The sequence below is a fragment of the Ochotona princeps genome, chromosome 2 (genome assembly GCF_030435755.1).
Source record: "Ochotona princeps isolate mOchPri1 chromosome 2, mOchPri1.hap1, whole genome shotgun sequence".
Taxonomy (NCBI): Eukaryota; Metazoa; Chordata; class Mammalia; order Lagomorpha; family Ochotonidae; genus Ochotona; species Ochotona princeps.
This window is the reverse complement of record NC_080833.1, coordinates 124732459-124756514: the sequence shown is the minus strand read 5'-3', so window position 1 is coordinate 124756514 and position 24056 is coordinate 124732459. Positions and strand designations below refer to the sequence as shown.

At 42.8% G+C, this 24056-nt stretch overlaps 1 non-coding gene across 1 annotated transcript; it reads right to left on the bottom strand.

Moving 5' to 3' along the window:
- Positions 1–18861: 18861 nt before the first annotated feature.
- LOC131479715 (small nucleolar RNA SNORA36 family) lies at positions 18862–18988 on the bottom strand. Its single transcript, XR_009245066.1, has one exon. It is a non-coding gene; the product is annotated as a small nucleolar RNA SNORA36 family (small nucleolar RNA).
- Between the last annotated feature and the right edge of the window lie 5068 nt (positions 18989–24056).

The window sequence follows — 24056 nt, the reverse complement described above, 5'->3', positions numbered from 1 at the left end:
GTGAATAAAACCCTACGTGAATAGAGCAGATCAATTATCCCTGTCTCTTTTTTGGGGGAAATGTAGGTAAACAGAAAGAAGAGAAACAGAGAAAGTCACTTCGTTTCACTGGTACACTTCCTCAAGTGGCCACAACAACTGGAGCTGAGCCAATCCGAAGGCAGGAACCAGGAGTGTCCTCCACTCTCCTTTGCAGGCACAGGGTTCCAAGGCTTTGGGCCTATCTCCACTGGTTTGTCAGGCCACAAGCAGGGAGGTAGAAGGGATGTGGATCAGCCAGGTCATGAACTAGTGCCCATATGGGATCCCAGCAGAAGCTAGGCGAGGATTTAGCCAGTAGACCACAGTGCTAGATCTATCAATTATGCATTTCTTCAAGAACAAATCCTTGAGACCATTCATGGCTACTTTTTATTCAACTTTAGGTACAATGCGAACATGTCAACTTTAAAAGACCAGGATGCTTGGGATAAACAAACTATTAGAGCTATACAAAGGAGTATCTACTACCAATAAAAAGCAATAAGCTATTAACACATGCAACAATCTGGATACACCTCAAGGGCACACAATTATTGAAAAAAGTTAAGCCCAAACTACATACTGTAGGAGCCAATAATTCACAGCTATGGAGATGGAGAATAGATCTGTTAGGAGACAAGAAGGGTGGAGGTGGAGGGCTGGGTAGCAGGTAGCATAGAAGAATCCTTCCACAGTGTTATTCCTGCATGTTGCTTAACCAAGAGTTAGCTCATCAATCTATTCATGGGATAATACACACAGAAGACGTATCACTGTGCACGTATACACCTGCCGGAGTCCAGCTCCAGCTGAGTTCGGAATTCGAGAAGGGTGCGTGGATGAGGCACAAAGTGGAACGAAACAGACCACTCAATTTCATAATGGACAATGCAGGAAAGCTGTCTGCTTTATTTATACAGAAGCAGTCACAAGCTCGGGCACAGACTTTTTACATCACAGTCAAGTAGGTGTTTCTAAGGATAATTCTGCCGTTTGTTTCACCTTAAAGCAGGATGTTATCCATCCCGACCCTGTGGTCAGGAAGTTCTCAATAGATGATGCACATCAATCAGTAACACATTCCTACTACAATCCTCATTCTACAACTTAATCTTGAATCAGTTAAGGGAGGAAATGCATCACCGAAGGAGGGAGCTAAAAATCAAGGATGGCCAATGGAGGCAACAGAGACAGAGACAGCATGAATTGTGAAAGACCCTTTTTGCCAAAATGTTAGCAACATCAACTTCCAAGTTCACATTGATAGTAAAGACCAACTCCACAGAGGCAGACAATAGCTAAATAGATTACAGAAATCCCAGTGGGGTTGTCTGGGTGTCCATGCATAGGGAGGTGGAAATGCCTTCAGGAGGATGCAGAGACATCTGCTGGGCCCTGCCATGCAGCAGGAAATTCCTTGCGGCCCTGCCTGCGATGGAACAATACTCTTCACACTTTCATGTCTTCTACACCCACCTCACAGACCCCAGCAGACACCCACTACACACACTTTGTAGGTTCAAAATGATAAAACGGAAGTATTAAGTATGCACTAGTAAGTAAGACTTATATTTTACATGCAAAAGGACCACTCAGGAATTCCTTCTGGTCTTTTTGAACTTACATTTCACATAGTTTATTTGTCTCAAAAACCACTGTAGGAATGCAGAACCATGACTGCATGCATAAATAGCATTGACAGACACTACGGAGGGGACAGAAAAGCTATTAATAGATGATCTAAAGAACTGTAAAAGCACAGGAATCTGAGGTAGTTGAAGGCAGAAATACAAAACTCTAACAAGACACATGAACATGGAGTAAAATCACTACTATGCATAATGACGCTCTTACACTATAAAAAGAGATTAACAAAACTAACAAGAGAGAGGGAAACAGGTAAACTCTAATTCAGATGTGTCTCCATACCTACTTTTTTGCTATTATAAAACCTTAATTCCTATGACAGCTTCAGATGACAGCTTTACTGTTAAACCAAAAGTTTTGTGTATGATATTAACAATTCCTTGTCAACAAATAACTTGATAACAACCTCTTCATAAAGGCATTTGGCTTTTCAAGTACTATTGGAAGGGAGGGTATTCTGCACAGGGGGTAAATTGTGTGGATTGTCTGCATGCCGTGTCAATATGCCTGGTCCCAGCTATTCCACTTCCGATCTAGCTGCCTACCAAAGGATGCGAACTCCTGGAGGCAACACACAATGGCTCCAGCACTTGGAGACCTGTAACCCTGTGGGAGACCATTCTGAGTTCAGATCTCTCCTGAGTTCAGCCTGGCCCACGTCCAGCTGTTGAGGAAAACTAGGAAGTGAACTGGCAGATGAAGAGCTCTTCTGAAGCTCTCTCCTGATATTCAAATAAACATGAAGGACAAAAAGACTCAAGATTGTCTATTAGGGTCCAGTCCAATAACTCAACTGGCTAATCCTTTCCTTTCAAGGGCCAGGATCCCATATGGGTTTGTGTCCAGCCAGCTCCACTTCCCATCCAGCTCCTGCTTGTGGTCTAGGAAAGCAGTGGAGGATGGCCCACGTCTTGAGACCCTGCACCCATGTGGGATACCTAGAGAGGCTGCCGGCTTCCAGTTTCAGATCGACTTAGCTCCAGCCACTGCAGTCACTTGGGTGTGAAACAATGAATGGAAGATCCTTCTGTCATTGATTCTCAGCAAAAATATGCCTTTTTAGTAAAAATAAACTTTTAAAAGTTTCATTTATAAAATACCTTATTTTAAAAGTACTACATGGGTCCTGATGTGGCAAGGGGGTCCTTCCCTTGCATACCCCAGGATCCCATGAAGGTGCCAGTTCATGTCCCATTTCCCTTCCAGCTCCATGCTTGTGGCCTGGAAAAGCAGTAGAAGATGGCCAAAAGCCTTGGGAACCTGCGCCAGCACAGGAGACCCCAAGGAGGCTCCTGGCTCCTGGCATAAAGTCTGCTCGGCTCCAGCTGTTGCAGTCACTTGCGGAGTGAACTAGCGGATGCAGGATTTTTCTGTCTCTCCTTCTCTCTGAAAATCTGATTTTCCAATAAAAATGAAATAATAGAAAAAACAAAACAAAAGGTACTACTGAAATGCAGGAAGAGGTTTTCATTAAACACTGAAAGCCCTTTGAGATTTAGGATATAATTTACAACACAGCATTTGCTGGTTAATACAAACATCAAATTAGGAATAACTTGGATCTTAAACCCTAAACACTACAAATTCTATGAAATGAGGTCCATGAGTAAAAAAAAGAACCTTATTACTTGAGGCTTTCATTTATAACTTGGCAGCGCTACAATTTCTGCTCTTCTACTCCTAATCCTCATTCTTCCAATAAACTAATCTGAAGTCACTAAACTTCAATCAAGACCAAAAAGATCTATTAAGTGGAAAACTAACAATAGACAGTAACTGCTTAACTAACTCCCAACTTCCTAAGGGACACAAAATGCTACGTGTAGTTCACTTACTGTGACACTCCGAGGTTTTACTACTGGTGGCCCAGGTAGTTCTAAGTCTGGATGGTTCCAATGTCTGGCATTATACACAGCTTTTGTTGGTGACTAGAGAAAAAGAGAAGTATCAGATATATGCATCTTTGCTATCTTCACTTCAACTAGAAAGAATACAATAACTTAAACCCAACAACACACAACCCAGTCAAAGGCAACATTTAACACAATTGCCTAATCTTCCCTTGGCAAGAACCAGGATCCCTAATGGGAATACTTGTGTCTTAGCTGCTTCGTTTCCCATCCAGCTTCCTGCTTGTGGCCTGGGAAAGCAGCAGAGACTGGCCCAAAGCCTTGGGATATTGCACCATGTAAGAAACCAGATGATGCTCGTGGCTCTGGGTTGCGGACCAGCTCAACTCCAGCCATTGTGGCCATGTGGGGAGTGAACCAGCAGACAAAATATCATTCTGTCTCTGTAAATCTTATGTATTTCAACCTTAAGGAAAAAAAAGTAGAGATAACCTCTGGCCAGAATTATGCTATTCAATAACCACTATATTCAATTCAACAGGTCCTCTGGCAAAAATTTATTCTTCTACTACACTCTCAGCCCCCAAATTTTTCAACAGTAGGAAACAGGCATAATCCATAATGCCTGTTCAAGTTCCCTTAATGCGAAAGCTTTGAAGACAAAAATAAGTGGTCAATTTATAGATTTGATAAAGTAATAATGGCATACTTAGCAAATGCTGCAACACACAGTGGATCCTAAAGGAATACCACATAATAACACACAGGTAATAATACACATTTTAGAGTAAAACATGTAAAATTCCATAGTGAGATATAAATGGCATCACATTAGCTCAAGTTGCCGTGCCACTTACATAACTCATGGAAAACACCTCTTATTTATTATTATTATTATTATTTCATTTTATGACACAGTTTCATAGGCTCTGGGATTTCCCCCCAAACCCTCCCCAAACCCTCCACACATACTGATTTCCTCCATATTGTTACAATAGTACAGCTCATAACCAGTCATGAATCCTTCATTGCAGGCACGGACCACGCAGAGAGTCTAGCCTTTTACTGTCCAGATAAACTCAGCAGTTTCATTGCAGACCATCCTTGGTCTGAAAGTAGAGCTGGCAGAATATCATCCCCTCCTATGAGAAGCCACCACACAACTTCAGCAACAGGAAGAAACATGAAAATTTACAACATCAGGAAGTTACTTGATATAGTATTGAGTGACCAATATGTTAGAAAATGCTAGTTCTTAAACACATCTTGTAACTACATCACTGACATTTCAATTTTAGTTTGTACACAACTGGTTGCTATAAACTTTAAAATGGTTATAGGGTACTATTCAGCTGTCTCGTGTCTATTTTCATTTTTGTATTTAGCAGCTTATAGCATTCAAGCATGATTTTTACTGAACTTCACAAATTTTAGGACAGTCCAAACAGGCTTATAACTCTAATAAACCATATATCAATGACTGAGGAACAGAACAATTTTAGGAGGGGTGTGCAGAGCAATCTTCAATACCTTAGTGAGGAGTAACTGATCTTTGTGTCCTACATAGTAAGGTGTATGAACACCTCTTGATTTTACCTTTACTATTTAGAACAGTCACTGTGAACCTGTAGAAACTAGAGGCTGGCACTGTATCACGAAAGGTTAAGTTGCTGCCTGCGCGTGCTAGCATTGACACACTGTGTCAGAGCACAGCCGGAGACCTGGCCACTGCACTTTCCATCTTTCTCCCTGCCAACCACGTGAGAAGACAGCAGAAGTTGATTCAAGTGTTCGGGCCCTGCCATCCTTGTGAGACATAAAGATTGAATTCCTGGCTCCTGCCTTTGGCCTGTTTCAAACCTACCTGCTGAGGCCACTTAACAGGGGGTTGGGGGACTGGGGTATGAACCAGTGGACTGAAGATTTCTCTGCCACTTTGATTTTCAAATCCAAAAATAAAAATTGGGTGGTCAGTGAGATGGCTCAACAGGCTAATCTCTGCCTTGCAGCACTGGCACCCAACATGGGCACCGGTGTGTGTCCAGGCTGCTCCACTTTCCATTTAGCTCCCTGCCTGAGTCCTAGGACCCTTACATCCTTGTGGGAGACCTGGAAGAAGCTCTGAGCTCCTGGCTTAGGATCTGCTCAGCTTTAGTCATAGTGGCCATATGGGGAGTGAACCAGAAGATGGAAGATCTCTGTCTCCCTTTCTATCTCTGTAAAAATCTGCTTGCTTTTTTTTTTTTTTTACAATCTGGTTCTCCATTTTCTATGTTTCCCTCTAACATGAGCCATATAAACAGCTTACTTGCTGGTTCTTACACTTGATTTCTAGTGTACCAAGCATAGTCATGACCCTGGCTATGGGTTTTTGCTAAGAACAGGTGCCTCAAAACTCAAGCATTATTACTTCTCAAACAAACAAACAAACAAACAAAGGAGAAGAAAGGAAAGAAAAAGACTGATCCCAGGAGCACTGCTGTGGCATGGCATTTTAAGCTCCTATCTACCATGCTGTCATCCCATATGGCCGCAGGTTAGGGTCCTGCTATTTCACTTCCAATCCAGCTCCCCTCTAATGTGCCTAGGAAAGCAGTTAGCTCACCTATATGGAATATCCAGACCAACTTCCAAGATTCATGACCCAACCCTGACAGATCTGGTTCTTTGGGGAGTGAATCAGGAGAATGAAGATCATTCTCTGTCTCCCTCTTCTTCTGCCAACCTCTGTATTTCAAATAAATGGATCACTGAAGACATAAATGTGTGTATCTGTGTATCTGGGGAAGGGCGTGTAAGGAATAGCTATAAATAGATATAGAGGTTCCACCTGCTGCTTCACTCCCTTAAATGGCCATCATGGCCAGTTCTGGGTCAAACTGAGCCAGGAGCTTCTTCTGAGTCTCCTACCTAGGTGACAGAGACCCAGGAACTTGATCATCTTCCACTGCTTTCCCAAGCACACTAGCACTGAGTTGGATCAGAAGCAGAGCAGCCAGGACACAAACGGGCAACATATAATAGGATGCATAACATGAAAATGATTAGCAAGCATAACTATTATGACACACACACACAAAAAGACAGGGTCCAGCAAGGTAGCCTAGCAGCTAAAGTCCTCTCTTTACATGTGCCAATATCCCATATGGGCACCAGTTTGTGCCTGGTGGTCCTGCTTCCCATCCAGCTCTCTGCTTGTGGCCTGGGAAAGCAGCTGAGGACAGCCCAAAGCCTTGGGACCCAGTACCCGTGTGGGAGACCTGGAGGAAGCTCCTGGCTTCAGATCAACTCAGCTCAGGCCATTGATTGCTTTGGGAAGGAATCAACAGATGGATGAATCTCTCTTCCTTTCTGTATATATGACTTTCCAATTAAAATAAATCTTAAAAAGAATCCAACTATGGATACAAGTTTATCTCAAAAGTCTTGAAATCATAACTGTACACAGAACACTTGTCACTTATATAAACTCAGTTCAACAGCAAGTTATTAATGCTGTTAAAGCTTCGGATGGTTTACCATTTTAATACTGAGTATTAAAAGAAAGAACAGTCTTTATTCTTTTGACTTTTGATAAGGTTAATATGCAGCTTATTCCAGGTGAGAGGCAGTTGAAGATATAACTGATCATCTAAAAATTAAAATTTCATCTGGGTGCAGCTGACACAAATTGAAATGGACAAAAAATAAAAAGAATGTGGAACATCACAACTCTTTTTTATAATTTATTTTATTTTTATTGGAAAGTCAGATATACAGACAGGAGGAAAGAGAGATAGGAAGATCTTCCTTTTGCTGTTTCACTACCCAAATGGCTTCAACTGAGCCAATCCGAAGCCAGGAGCTTGTTCGGGATTTCCTTGCAGGTGCAGGATACCAAGTCTTTGGGCCGTCCTCAACTACCTTCCCAGGCCACAAGCAGGAAGCTAGATGGGAAGCAGAGCTGCCAGAATTAGAAGTGGCACCCATATGGGATTCTGGCACGTGCAATCTGAGGCGATTAGCCACTAGGCTACCACGCTGGGTCCCTTAACTCTTAATTTTTACATCATTGTAAAATGATACAGTTCCACTCATTTTAAAGTTGTTTTTTTACTTTAAACCTCACAGCACTAGCCTGTCAGACACCACATTTCACTCTAAGAAAACTACGAGTCAGTGTCCAGCGCGGTAGCCTAGTGGCTAAACCTAGCGGCTTTTTGCAAGCATCTGAATCCAACATGGATGCCAGTTTGTATCCCAGCTGCACCACTTCCCTTCCAGCTCCCAGCTTGTGGCCTGGGAAAGCAGTAGAGGACAGCCTCAAGTCTTGGGACACTGCACCCACATGGGAGACCCAGAAGAAGCTCCTGGCTTCGGATCGGCTCAGCTGTAGCCATTATAGCTACTTAGGGAGTGAACCAGTGAGTAAATGATCTTTTTCTCCGTCTCTCCTTCTCTCTGCAAAACCTGACTTGCCAGTGAAAATAAATAAATCTTAAAAATATATATACATGTTAATCTTCTAAATAACAACCAGCTTTGCAAAATCACACTTATTCTTAGTATTCAGCATCCTAACTAAGTTTTAACTGGGTCATTCTGATGGAAACAGGCTTGTCTTTGATCCTGTTAATTTTATTTAGGTTTAAAAAGTAAATATGCAACATATTCAACAAATTAACTTTTTCATTGTTAATTTGTAGATTTTGTTTATCCTGCAACCAAATAAGAACATTTAAGTATGAAACTCCAAAGGATGGTCTTCAACATTCTAAGCAGTTGGAACCACTGTGATGTATTTCAATACTAGTAATCTTAAACATGCTTTCTTTTCCGTTTAGTACTCCTCGGGCATGACAAACAAAACAACATCAAATGCAACATGCCATTTAGAGATAGGGAAAAAATATACATACAAACCAGCAACATACGTATAGGTAACACCGCTTCTATGAAATCAATTATTCTTTACAAATATTATGCCAAACTGAGATTAATACACTGGGTGTTGAATAACAATTATAATCTAGAATTCCTCCCTGAAAAGCTAAAGTAAATGATAGGATTAGGCTATCCTGCACTGAGCTAGTTCCTATAAAGGAGAAAAAAATGAATCATAAATAAATGGTCATGCTAGTCACTTTTTTAGATCATGATTTTTTAAAATATTTATTTACTTTTGGGAGTGGCACAATAACTTCGTGGCTAAAGTCTTCACCTTGCATACCCCAGGATCCCATATGCATGCTGGTTTGTGTCCTGATGGTCCTGCTTCCCATCCAGCTCCCTGCTTGTGACTTGGGACAGTAGCAGAGGATGGCCCAAAGCCTTGGGATCCTGCACCTGTGTGGGAGACCCAGAAGAGGCTCGTGGCTCCTGGCTTCGGATTGGCTCGGCTCCAGCTGTTGCGGCCACTTGGGGAATGAACTAGCTGACAGAAAATCTTCCTCTTTCTTCTCCTCTCTGTATATCTGACTTTCCAAAAAAAGAAAAAAACCAAATAAACCTTCAAAGAAAAAAATCTGGAGGTTAAAAAACATATATATCTGGAGGTTAAAAAAAAATATATATATATATATTTAGTTACTTTTATTGGAAAGGCAGATCTAGAGAGAAAGGGAGACAGAGAAAAAACTTCCATCCTCTGGTTGACTCCCCAAATGGCCGCAAATGTCAGAGCTGAGTTAATCTGAAGCTGGGAGCAAGAAGCCGCATCTGGGTCTCCCACACAGTTGTTGGGTCCCAAAGCTTGGGCCATCCTCCTCTGGTTTCTCAGGCCATGAGCAAGCAGGAACCTGGATCAGAAGTGGAGCACCCAGGATTTGAACCAGTGCTCCTAAGGAATGCTGGCATTCAGGTAACAGCTTAATTTGCTTTACTACAGTGCCAGCACCAGCAATGACATTGCATTGTTTAGATAATTTCAAAAATCTGGGCCTGGAGCAATTGTCCAGTTGGTTCCCTCTTCACGAGCTGGGATCCCATTGAGAATCCAATGCTGGCAGGTTCTTGAGCCACAGCACAAGCCCCAGATGATTCTGTTAACAAGATCAAATGTATTTATGGGTTAATGAGTTTGCTCTAGGGGCCAGTATTGTAGGTAATCCCTGGCTATGATATTGGCATCGCACACGGGTGCCAGGTTCATAGCTAGCTGTTCAGCTTCTGCTCCAGCTCCATGCTGTTGGCCTAGGAGAAGCAGTGGGAGGTGCCTTGAGTGTTCCAGCCCTTGTCACCCACACGGGAGACCTGGAAGAAGCTCCTGGCTCGTGGCTTTGAATGGTCCCAGCCCACTGCTACTGTGTTGGGAATAAACCAACATATGAAAGATCTGTTTCTGTGTAACTCATTCAAATATAATTTAAAAATCTTAAAAAAATTAAGACTATGTTCTAAATATCAAAACTAGTAAGCTGATGAGAATTTACCCAGCTTTATTCACATACAAGGATGTTATTAAAATACAACTGTATTCTCATGACTATTTCAATTAGCATACAATGCAACTAAAAGTAGCATGAGAAAGTCCATAACCTAGAATTGTATGTCTATGTATACTACTTTAGTGGCAGTTCAGGGTGAAGGAGGGCAACAGAAAAAAAGAAGCTTTAGGGACCAAACTAAAACCAGAACAATGAACACCCATTGTGGCTGGGCAAGTTAAGCAATCTGGCTTGATTTGCTCACACCTTGTATCAGAGTGCCTGGGACCATGCCCCACCCCCTGCTACATTGCTGTCCAGCTTCCTGCTACTGCACCCTGGGTAGCGCATTAGTACTCAAGCTGTTGGGGTCTTACATCACACAAACCACCAGATATTTTCTGCTTCCTGGTCTTAGCTGACACAAGCCCCAGATGTTGCAGATATCTGGGGAGTGAACCAGTGGTTAGAAGATCTCTTTCAATTGTTCTGGCTTTCAAACAAAAATAGACAATAGACAAATATGTTTTTAAAAAACTAAAGTATTTCTAAAACACGAGTGGTAAAAGCAAGAAAAAGTCATGAGGAAGAAAGATATACACAGATTAGGGTTTTTTGTTTTTGTTTTTGATATTTAAACTTTTTAGTAGCCATATAAGCCCAATGTATCTAAAACTACAGCGGGGAAAAAAACCGGAATGCTAAACATTAAGAATATTAAACACCTGAGGAAAAGTATAAAAATCCATAAACTAAAACCACCGGTGACTGCATACTCATTAGACACTGCAACAAGTAACATAGACGACTGTGTAGAAAATCAGTCAGTCCATAGCTAAACACTACAATAAAGGGATCTCTGCCTGATTTAATTAATTTCTGTGAGGAGTGGTGCTGTGGTGGTCTTTTGTAGAAAGCTGTACCTACAAAGAAAAGAAAAATCGAGCAAAACAATTTAAACATTTTTTAAAAATAAGACTTAACTTTCTTTGATGAAAATATTTTAAGCTCCTAGAACAACACACACAGTTCTTTGTGACTATATTCAAAGCAATTCTCTATTGTACATGAATTACAAAGCCTGAGGGAACATGTTACTCTTGCTCAATGAGAACAAGTCACAAGGCAAGAAGCTTATGGGTATGGGCTGATATTAGAGATAGTGGTTTCAACAGTATTTTCTAGAACAGACACATACAGATACATGAGTCTACATGTGTGGGTGACTGGATACTTGGGTGGATGGATGGACAGATGGATTTGCATATTCCTGCATGTTTCCTATCTATGTCTGCTGAGAGAGCCAAGAAGCAATAAGCACACCTATTACCCAGACCTTGGCTTCTAATACTATTTCTTCCTTACAAGGACTGGGTGCTCCTCAGAGAATGGGCCTGATTCCGTGGCTCAGCTGAGCAGGTACAAGGTGAACCTGGATTATCATGTTATATCAGAAAGTATGGATGTGCAAAGAGAGTGACTGGGGGTATGGCACGGGGACAAAATAACCAGCTGGGAGAGGCTCCATTAACAAATTTAGGACAAATTTACTTGCAAAATAATTGAATGCCATTCTGGATTATAAAATACTGGGAAACAACGATTTACTGAAGTCAGATTCATAGCAATAGAGAGTAATGTGTTTGCTGGGGTGAGTGCCAGGCCACAAGTTGGGAAGCTGTTTGGGACACCTGGATTCCATTCTGGACTTCTGGTTCTGGTACTGGCTAATCCCACACTTCCAGTAAAGCTTCCTGATAATGGACGACTTGAGTACCTGGGTTCCCGCCACCCACATGGGAGCACAGGAAGCTCTTAGAGCTTGGCTTTATTCAGCCTGGCCCAGCCTTAGCTGTTGTGGGCATTAGGGAAGTGGACAGAAGATCTTTCTCACTCAGCTGCCGAGATATATATATATTCATATAAGGGAGGGAGGAGCAAGGAGAGGGATTTTGGCAGATACAGAGGTGACTAAGTTCTGAAAATCTAACTTATAGAATAGCAATGATGGTTCATTATATCCCACATACAAAAAAATGCTTTCAAAAAGTAAATTTTAGGTAGCCTGATTACATATATACACAAAAAATGTAGATATCTCAATCAGCTTAACAGTGGTGATCATTTCACCATGTACATACATCATCAAAATATGGTAACTACCTAAAATGTATACTACTTTTATCTGTATGCCTCAACATGCCGAGAGTTGAGGAGTGCAACAGATTCCACATCACTAAAAGAAAAATAAATAAATGAAAAGAACATAAGCACATGTTAATAGCAAAACATTGAGAATATGGAGGAAGTAAAAAGGTAGTTATTCAGTGTAGTAATTAGGTCACCCCTTGGGATTCCTGTATTATCCTGGTTTAAGCTCAACTTCAGCTAAGGCACACCCCAGAAGGCAGCAGCCAATGGGTCAAACACTTGGATCCCTGCTACCCATACACCCAAGACCTAGATGGGTTCTAGGTGCCCTGGTTTTGTCCTGTTCCAGCCCTGCATATTGCGGGCTTATATGGTGGGATAGAAAATCTCTTTCAAAGAAAATGTGAATAAATTCCAAAAAAAATTAAAATAGGGGCCGGCATTGTGACATACCAGATAGGAGATAACCACTTGAGATACCAGCAACCCACATGTGCACCATTTCAAGTCCTAATGCCTCCAGTCCCTAATAATGTGCCTGGGAAAGTAGTGAAGGAAGGCCTAAGGACTTGGACCCCTGCACAGGGTGGGGGGCATGGAAAATCCTGGCTTCTAACTTGTCTAGCTCCTGTCATTGCAGCCATCTGGGGAGTGAACCAGTGGATTGAAAACCTAATTGGGTCTTTCAAATAAATAAATAAATAAATAAATCTCTTTTTAAGAAGCTTAAACTAGTATTTTAAAAAATACTTTATAAGCAATGTTATAAAAACTGAATCAGGAAATTCCCAACATAGACACATAATAAATTAAAATGCATATTCTAATGAAAATCAGAACATTATAATAGTCCTCAAGCATCTCTTCCACAAAACAAGTCTATAGTGGGAACTCCCTAGACATCGTCCCGTACGTGATACTCTGAATTATAACCTATGCAATGAATTAAAACCTATGCAATACTGCAGTCCAGAATATATAATCTGTATCTAACCACAAGGGAACATCCGACTAAAGCAAGGGAGTGTTAATGTTATAAAAGACAAATCTGAGACCTGGCACAGTAGCTTAGTGGCTAAAGTCCTTGCTTCACAAGTGCCAGGATCCCACACGGGCTTCATTTCCAGCCCTGGCAGCCCTGGTTCCCATCCAGCTCCCTGCTTGTGGACTGAGAAAGCAGTCGGGGAGGGCCTTGAAGAAATGACAGCTCAGAAGAAAGAATTCATTCAGTGACCAATCTTTACTTTTATATACCTTCACAAAACATAAACAGGAATCCGAAGTAGCTCATTATCAGAATAGAAATGCATAGCGCTAACGTGGAACATCTTAGGGATATCAGTAAGTAAGGAACTCCAAAACAATGTGAACGATGTGAAACAACATTTACCAATCCTATGTAAGAAAATCTGAGTATCAAAATAATGATAGAACTATCACCTAATTGTGTAACAAGCCAACATTGTGGTACAGCATATTAAACCACCGCTTGCCAGGCCACAAATTCAAGCACAGGTACCTTGCTTCCAACCCAGCTCACAGCTAACATACTTGGGAAAGCAGCAGACCATGGCCCAAATGATGGGTCCCTGTCACCAGGGGATGGGGTGCCTGGAGCCAGCCTCAGTCCCAGCTGAGCAAAGCTAGGAAGCAAAGTTCTGGATGGAAGTTCTCTACCTTCCACATTACTGTTAATATACATGGAAATGCTGTGTCTTATAATACTAGACCAACTCCTCCATAGTAACAGAAGCAGTGGTGTACTGGGAAGTCACATCTGGTCACTAAAACAGTAAAAAACCAACTCAGGCACAAGCCACTGTTAAAATTATGAGTTCAACCCTGCTGAGGAGCCCAAAAGGAGCCATCTTAACCAAGTGATCATTTCACCTAAAGCTGAGTACACCTAAAAGGATGAAGTGAGAACACCTCAGTTCCTGTTATTCTCCACCAGAAATAAGTGGTAAGTGGCCCAGTGGCGTGGCCTAGCAGCTAAAGTCCTCGCCTTGAATGTCCGGGTCCCACATGGGTGCCGGTCCTAATCCCGGCGGCTCTACTTCCCAACCAGCTCCCCGCTTGTGGCCTGGGAAAGCAGTCGAGGACGGCCGTAGCTTTGGGACCCTGCACCCATATGGGAGACCCGGAAGAGGTTCCTGGTTCCGGCTTCGGATCGGCACAGCACCGGCTGTTGCAGTCACTTGGGGAGTGAATCATTGGATGGAAGATCTTCCTCTCTGTCTCTCCTCTCTGTATATCTGACTTTGTAATAAAAATAGATAAATCTTTTTAAAAAAAGGCAAAAAAGAGAAATAAGTGATAAGTATGATCATAAGCAATTCCAGAAGTTGAGGGAGATCCTAACAAATTAAGTGGCATTAAATCTTTAAATGTCAAAATCAGGTCCAGCACAATAGCCTAGAGGCTCAAGTACTCACGTAGCATGCGCCGAGATCCCATATGGGAATGAGTTCTAATCCTGGCAATCATACTTCCCATCCAGCTTCCTGTTTGTGATCTGAGAAAGCATTCAAGGATGGCCCAAAGCCTTGGGCCCCTGTACCCAACCAGGAGACATGGAAGAGTCTCCAGGCTCCTGGTTTCAGATTGGTTCAGCTTTAGCCATTGCAGCCGCTTGGGGAGTGAATCATCAGATGCAAGACCTACCTCTCTGTCTCTCCTCCTTTCTGTATATATGACCATCCAATAGAAATTAAATCTTGGGACCCAATGTGGTGGCCTAGCGGCTGAAGTCCTTGCCTTGAACACACCGAGATCCCATATGGATCCTGGTTCTAATCCCAGCAGCCATGCTTTCCATCAGGCTCCTTGCTTGTGACCTGGGAAAGCAGTCAAGGATGGCCCAAAGCCTTGGGACCCTGTACCAGTGTGGGAGACCCAAAAGAGCTCCTGGCTACTGGCTTCAGATCAGTGTAGCACCAGCCGTTGAGGTGCCTTGGGGAATGAATCATTGGGCAGAAGATCTTCCTCTCTGTCTCTCGTCCTCTCATATCTGACTTTGCAATAAAAATAAATAAATCTTTAAGGAAATAGAAAATAAATAAATCTTTAAAAAGTCAAAATCATCAGAAGATCAGGAAATAAACATTGCTGCAGATGGAAAAGAAGTGCACACTCATGACTATTAGACACACAGTTCAGAGTTGGGAGCATTGACTCTTCAGAAGATGTGATTTATTTCTTTGGTTTTATTATAAGAGATAGTACTGGGGTAATTTGGGAAATCAGATGGGAACATCTGGATTAGACTGTATTAATACACTGCTGTTACCTTCCTGATTTTGACAGGCATTCTCTGGCTATCTAGGAGGCAAACTGGGGTTTGAAGAGTATGAACACGCCCTCTGAATTTACTTCCTAATCTCCTATTTAACTCAAAGACATGGCCGTGTCTGGGGGTATGGCTGGCATTCCATCATTCCAGGACGAATGCCTGGAAAGCTCTATCACAACCTCCAATGGTCAGGACCATCCTGTACCAGTAATTACTCAGTCCAACATGCCAAGAATACTCAGATTAAAGAATGGAGAAAGATGAAAATTCCTGCCACTCACTACAAACCGTCAACTGCCTCTGCACCTCCTAGACATGGGTCCATGTGCCTTTATATCTACAAATATCAGAAAAAGCATTGGAGAAAATGCAGTCTGATTGGCTTATCAGCTATATGAGGGTGCTGCTATTTGGAAAGACCGGAACGACTGCTGAGGATACCTCCTACATATGGCTGTCTTGTTTTATTCTCCCCATATACACAGGGATAACCTATGTGAAAACTTCTTGGATGGGCCAGCGCTGTGGGGATTCAACATGCCACTGCAGCACGGCATACCATATGGGCACCAGCTCATGCCCTGATTACTGATTTCTGCCACCCACTAGAGAGAGATGAAAGAAGCTCCTAGCTCCCAGCTTTGGCCAGACCTGGTACAGCCACTGTGGCCATCTGGCGAGTAAACCAGGGGATGGAATATCTCACTCTCTCCCACTCTGAACTCAGTATCTCAAGTACCTAAATCTTAAAAGGAAAAAGGAAAAAAAAAAAAAAAGAAAGCCAGCCAGCCTTAGAAAACTGAGCTTTCCACAAATCCCAATTTTTCATTTACTTAAGCAAACCACTTCAGGCAATGCAATGCTAGGACTGTTATGTTAAAACAAGGCTTTACACTTTACCACATTACGTCTTTCAAATGAGGTCAGTTTCATAACCCTTTAGTTTTATAAACTGGTAATAATTTTCTTCTGATACTACCAGGTTGTATCCACCAGGAAATAGGTCAGCTGCCGAATGGGTTTCTGTGACCTGGTTTGCTATAGGCCAGATAAATTCTTCAAGCAAATCTACACTACTACTGCCTTCTTAAACTATGTTAGCAGCAACAAAATGACAGCAACATGGAATTTAAAACAAAATCTAAAACTTCAACACAAGTAGATACAAACGAACCCAACTAAACATTGAACACAGGTGGGCCTGGCCTGATGGCTCAAGGGCTAAATCCTTACCATGCACCCGCTGGGATCCTACACGGGCACCGGTTTGTATCCCGGCTGTTCCACTTCCCATCCAGCTGCATGCTTATGGACCAGTAGGGCAGCAGGGAATAGCCAAAACCTTGGGACCCTACACATGGGAGACTTGGAAGAAGCTCCAGGCTCCTGGCTTCAGATTGCCTCAACTCTGGCTGTTGCGGCCATTTGGGGAGTAAACCAGGAAACAGAAGATCTCTTTCTCTCTGTCTCTTTCCTTTAGATAATGTGCCTTTCCAATAAAAATAAATAAATCTTTTTTAAAAATCCTGTTAATTATGTTGGTAAATTATTTTTGCTTATTAAATGTATTGCAAGTGATTTTTACTTTCAAAATACTGAAACTGTTTTATGTTTGGCCAGCATGAAGCCTATAAAGCTATGCCTTGTACCTTTTAATGTAACCCCTACCATCTTTTAGTATTTCTGTGTTTTCTGAACAATTAAAATGACCTACACTCATCTTGCACCCCACAGATGGAGACAGAGAAAAGCGAGCGGTTCCATCTCCCATTCACTTCTTAAATACCCACAGTGCCCAGGACTAGACAGACTGAAGCTGGAACCTCAATTTAGATCTCTTGTGTGGATAATAGGGACCCAGAAGCCATCATCTACTGCACCTAGGATCCGCTAGGACAAGACATCAAAACTGGGAGCTGAATCTGGCAACCAAACTCAGGCATTTCAAGACAGGATACAGACATTGCAGCTGGTGTAAGTACTAGACTGCCCTCAAGACGGTATTTTCAGATACATATACATGGAGAGATGGTTACTTTCAATAAGGGAACTAACACAGGCATCTACTTCTATAGTTGTGGTCTTCTCTTTAAACAGAATTCCATTATTCTAAATAGTTTGTGGGAATTTGTCAAGAAGATATTTAGAAATGATAATAAGCAAATAAGTTTGCTTTGGTGCAAAAGGAATTTGAAATTTATTCAGATAGTTTTTACACACAATTTTCATTCATAAAATATGTGAAGACCCAAAATATTTTACAGCCAAATTAATTTATTTTTAATTGCATTTTTCACAAACATTTTAAGTATTATCATATATACTTAGATATATAAGCATGGCATCAATGTGGAGAATATTTGAGCTGAGTTACTGCAGCAGACAGCAAAGCTAACTGAGAGTTGTGTTCTGGCAGGCAATTACAAGGTAAGGAAAGAAAACCGATGTTGGAAATAGGTCAGGTCTGACTCATATTTAGCCTTAAAAATCAAGAACTAGATATTTTATCATCTCAGCAGTGAAGGGCTTAGGAAAGCCCTTAAAGAGAAGACATGATGACAGCTACATTTTAAGATGTTAAATCTGACAGTATCAGAGAGAAAGGCTCATCTTCAGCAAAATACAGCAGCAAGCTTGGTCATAGTTGTATGGAAAGTAGAAAGCCATTAATCTGTGTATTAGTACAGTGAATTAAAATGATGTAATAAACATTCTCAACTCAGGCCCGGTGTGATACTGTAGTGGTTAAAGTCCTCACCTTGAATGCACCAGAATCCCATATGTGTGCCGGTTCATATCTCAGCAGTCCCGCTTCCCATCTAGCTCCCTGCTTGTGGTCTGGGAAAACAGTCGAGGACGGCCCAAAGCCTTGGGACCCTGCACCCATGTGGGAGACCTGGAAGAAGCTCCTTGCTCCTGGCTTCAGATTGGCTCAGCTCCGGCCGTTGCAGATGCTTGGGGAGGGAACCATTGGACGGAAGATCTTCCCCTCTGTTGCTCCTTCTCTCTGTATATCTGTGTTTCCAATAAAAATAAATAAATCTTTAAAAAGAAAACATTCTCAACTAATAATTGCTTAATATACTTTACATAACAAGTGAACAAAGAAACCAAAATGTTATTGTTTACATTTTAATTTTGTTTAATGTTTTTGAAAGGCACTTTGATGGAGAGAGATGGAGAGAGGCCTTTCCATCTGCTGGTTCACTCCCAAAATAGTCACAATCACTGGAGCTGAGCTAATCAAGCCAGGAGCTTCTTTTAGGTCTTCCAGATGGCTACAGGGACCCAAGATTTAGAATCATCCTCCGCAGCTTTCTCACGCCACAAGCAGGGAACTGGATTTGAAGTGGAGTAAGCCACAATGTAAACCAATGCGTATATGGAATGCTGGTGCTAGCAGGTAATTTGCTGGTTGAGCCATGCCAGGTCCCAGTAAGTATTTATTTATTTATTTATTTATTTATTTATTTATTTATTTATTTATTTATTTCTGTATTGTAGACTGGGAAATGAAAGAATACAATGATATTTTCTATACAGTTCTATCTGCTTGCCCCTTTCAATGTCCCTAAGTTTAATTAACAGGAAGGAGGTCCCAAACTCAACTCAATACTTGGGAATACATGTGAAATTTTAAACATCAGAGATTGGGAAAATGGAATGACAACTAACTGAAGATAGCAGGTGGACATTGGGCTCAAATGTACACTCAAGCATTCCAGTATTTTGAAGCAGAAAGCAACAAAAGCTATTACGAACTTTCAGTTACTGGTTAGAATAAAATCATTGCCAATGAGTCAGATTTGTTTGACCTTCAAGTTTCAGGGGAAGCAATATTTTACATGTGGACACTGAGTACATTTTCTAAAGGAAGACTCATATCGACGGCGACTTGAATTATAGGGATGACTTTGTTCTCAAATGGCATGACCCCAAGAGCCAGGGGTTGGCCAGGTGGAAGGCAAAAGATAGGAATTCCATCCAGGTCTGTAAAATAGTTGGCAGATGTTGGCACTCTCCTCCTCATTTGCAGATGCCCAGACAGTGGAGACCACACACAGATGCATGTAGAGGACATGATGCCCAGCTCACCTAAGCCAGCAGGGGAAACCGAATGCCTAGTCAGAAGATGGAAGAGAACGGGATGGATGACTCTCCTGGCCAAGCTTTGCCACTTGTTCCTGGGTCTGTGGATGCACTAAGATGGATTTTGTCAAACAACAGACAGCAACAGACAGAAATTCTCGCTCAGTTCTAAAGTTCTTAGTCCATGGACAAAGCAGGCCATGACCATACCAGGGCCAGAGAAAGATCTCTCCACCCAGGGAATGAGTCTCCACTGCCACCCTTCCAGGAACCCACTAAGTGGCTTCTGATCTGGGCCAGGTATGCCCAGACCCCCTACCGTTCCAGGTGGTCATGGGGTAGCCCAAATTGCCTCCAATTCAAGGAGAAGTAAGGTGCCCCCAAACTGGACCTGGGAAGGCGCCCTTACTCTGTACTCTTCAAGGATGCGGGGGGCTCGGCCAAGGGGTCCATGACCCACCCAGAAGACATACCCCGACAGGAGCTTTGGAAGTCGCCCCACCCACTAGCCTTGAGGACGGCCAGGGCCCTCCTGAGCGGTCAACAAACTGAGATCGGCAAGGGGCCCCACAACCAGGGCCAGGGAATGCACCAACACACCATACCCTTTCAGGATGCCGGGGCCCACAGAACATCCACCGACCCGGGGCCGCAGAAAGCCCCTACATCCCCTAACCCTCCAGGATGCCGGGGGCTGACAGAGCATCCCCTGGGGGCCACAGAAGGCCCCCAGATCCCCTAACCCTCTAGGATGCCGGGAGCTGATGGAGCATTGCCCGACCCGGGCTGCGGAAGATCCCCAGATCCCCTAACCCTCCAGAAGGTGGAGGGCTGACAGAGCATCCTCCGACCCAGGCCGTAGAAGGCCCCCAATCCCCTAACCCTCCAGGATGCTGGGGGCCAGCCTGAGTGGCTCCTGCACAAGGCCAGGAACGCGTAGCAACGTGCTACCCCTTCCTAGACAGTGAGGATCAGGATTCGCTTTTTTCTTTTTAAGATTTATTTTATTTTTATTGAAAATACAGAGAAGAGGACAGGTAGAGAGGAGGATCTATGTCCATTAACTCACCGTTTTGCGAGCCTCAGCTCTCCTCTTCTGGCCGAAGTGGAAGACAGGCCATTACTTAGCGTGCTGGGGTCACGTAGGTGACGTCCTCACGTTGACGCCGGCGTCATGCACACGCTGGGGTCACGCAGGCGCCAGGGTCACTCTCGCGGACCAGTCGACGCCAGGACTCTGAGCCGAGCAGACGCATGAAAGCCGAGGTAAGCCGCGGGTGGGAGTGTGAGGGCCCGGGCCGGGGTGGAGGGCCCTGGGTGGAGGGCTCCCGGCCGGGGTGGGGGGGTCACTGGCCTGCTTCAGTGTGAGGGCCCGGGCCGGGGTGGAGGGCCCTGAGTGGGGTGAAGGTCCAGGGCTATAAAAGGTACCTCCAAAACCCTACCCTTGCAGTAGGTGGGGAGACTGCTCAAGTGGCCCCTTACCCAAGAAAATATTTTGAAGAGATGATACTAATAACAACAAAAACATCGAAATCCGTGAGATACAGTTTCTGCTGATTTTTGTTGGTGAAGTGTGTCTCCTGTAGGCAGCAAATAAATGGGTTTAGTTTTTTTACCAGTCTACTAATCTGTGGCGTATGATTGAGCTTAAGCCATTTACATTCACTATTAATATGTATGGGTGGTAATTTGGTCCTGTTATTTTAGGAATGGATTGTTAATTGATTTAGTCTTGTGTTGTCATTTTACTGGAATGTTCTTCACGTTTGCCTTCGTTCTTATTGGTGCTATTCCTCTTCTCTGTCAAGAGAACATCTTTAAATATCTTTTATAGGGCAGGTTTGGAAGAGGCAAATTCTTTTAACTTTTCTTTACTGTGGAAGAATTTGATTTCATTTTCAAAGATGAAAGAAATCTTTGCTGAATATGTTATCCTAGGCCGACAATTTTTTGTTTTAGAATCTGGAATATGTCACTCCATTCTGTTCTTGCCTATAGAGTTTAATTGTCATTTCTTTATATGTCAGTTGATTTTTTTAATGTGCACTTAAATTTAAGGATCTTTTACTACTGTTTGATTGAAGAGAGCTAGATTACATGTGTTGTGGTGAACATTGTTTTTGGCCCACTCTGTTGGGAGTTCTGTGACCCTCCTGGATGTTGTTTCCCAATTCTTTTAGATTAGAGAAATTTTCACTTATTGTTTCATTGAATACACAATTAATCCCAGCTTTTCTGCACCTTCTGGGAGTCCCATAACTCTTGTATTAGGCCTCTTAATAGTGTGTTTCAATTCTTGAATACGTGTTTTAGCATGATTCAGTTCTGTTTCCAGCTTTTTGTTTGCTTCTCCCGGGTGACAGGATATATCTTCCGATTGTGAGATTCTTTCTTCTGCTTGCTTCATTCTGTTTTGGAGATTCTCCACTGTACTTCTAAATTGCTGCGCTGTATTCTTCATTTCTAATGTATTAGGTTTTATTTGATTCATTTCCAGTATGACATATTCCTTAAATTCCTTGAATGCCTGCTTTATGTGCTTCTCATTGTTGATAAGTAGCTTTATAGCAAGTGTTTCAAATTCTATATCCCCCATTTTCTGGATGTCTTCCTTAGTTAACTTTGAAATTGGCATAGGGCTTTGCTCCTTTGCAGTGAAGTCTTCAATAATACTCATTGTGCCTTTGTCTCTTGTTTTGCTTTTGTACTTGTGGTTAGTATAGTCTTGTACATCTGGTTAGCAGAGTCTTCTCCTTGGTGCAGGTTCCTAAGCTATGTCACCAAAGGTCTACAGTTTCATTATACTTATTGCAGTTGGTACATGGCTCTTTGCATGCAGCCAATTGTGCCACTCCCTCCATTGAGTTCCAGGTCTGGGTTCTTATATTAGAGTTCTCCCATGGTCTCTGTAGCCCCAGCTCCTGGCTCACCAGTCTCCACCTGCTTTGATATTGTGCTGAGGCTGCACCATTGTCTCTACAACCTTTCTTCGACTTCTGGTCGGAGCAGGTCCCAGGATTAGGGGGACACCAGGTGTCCTTTATAGCTAGTTGTTGGTGATGCTGATCTTGCCAGAACCTATTGGGCATTAGTTTTGAGGGTCAGACAACCTATTTTGACCCATATGATGCCATAGTCAGTATTATTTTCTTGTGGTACCAGTGCAGTGCATTGAGCTCAATGAGTTCTTGTGAGCTCGGAGCATGCGCAGTTCACTATTGTCCCCTGCAGTCCTAAAACTTTTGCCATACTGTACAAAATGCTGCCTGACATGCCACTACTAGGGTTCTTGATCTACTGGCCATCAGATCTGAGGCCTACCTGGACCTGTCTTGGGAAGAACCTGTAGGATGCTACGTTGTTGCAGTTTACTGAGTCAGAAATGTGTTCTGTACCAGCTCAGCATATGCTTAGGCCTTTCCCTTATCTTTGCCTCCTTAAGCAAAATGGTGCCCAGTTTAGCTATAGGGGGTGACCTGGGCTGTGAAGTTCACCCTGTTCCCTCAGTGCCCTTCTAGGACCTGCTGCTTTGTATCTACTCCTGGTCAAATCAATCAGACCAGCAGGATGGACAGTTCTTTGGGTTCACCTCTGGAGCTCCCAGTGAAAATCCTTTCCCCCCTGGTTGCTGGTGGAGTTGCGGCTGCTGGTGGAGCTCAGATCACTGTTAGCTGAATGCCGCTGGATTATCTGTCACTGCATCACCACACCATTGTATCTGCTGCTTTCCTGTGTCTGTCAGTCTCCAGATACTCCTCTGCTGTTGTTCTGTCCTCTCCTATTTCCTGGAATGTGTCCTCTCTGCCTCTTCCTGATTGGCTGTTTCTCTGTCCATTTAAATATGTCCTTACTCTATTCCATCATCTTGCCCTTTTCCCATTTCTTGACTGGTTCGTTTGTTTCTATGGTTGTTCTGGAGTTCTTTGAATGCATATATATTTTTTTTAAAGATTTATTCATTTTATTACAGCCAGATATACAGAGAGGAGGAAAGACAGAGAGGAAGATCTTCCATCCGATGTTTCACTCCCCAAGTGAGCCGCAACGGGCCGATGCGCGCCGATCCGATGCTGGGAACCTGGAACCTCTTCCGGGTCTCCCACGCGGGTGCAGTGTCCCAATGCATTGGGCCGTCCTCAACTGCTTTCCCAGGCCACAAGCAGGGAGCTGGATGGGAAGTGGAGCTGCCGGGATTAGAACCAGCGCCCATATGGGATCCCGGGGCTTTCAAGGTGAGGACTTTAGCCACTAGGCCACGCCGCCGGGCCCGAATGCATATATTTTTAATGTGGTGTTTGAAAATAAGCTTTTGTTTTTATTACTAGGAAAGTAATAAGGCTTGCATATTATAATAAAATATTTTACTATGCAGAATCTATGCTTTATCTTTTGTTAAAAAGAACTAAAGAAGAAATTGTGATAAATCTTTGAGTGTATTAATCCTCTTGCAAGTGATCTGGACTTGTTCCTGCTTTTCCAGAGAAAACTTCAGTAGGGTGTCTGACATGTGACGAAAAAGTAGACTTGCTACAAATTAGGTTGATTTCGACCCTTATTGTGTTATCTTGTCTGAGCAGCCTAGACTTGTCACCGTGAGGCTGA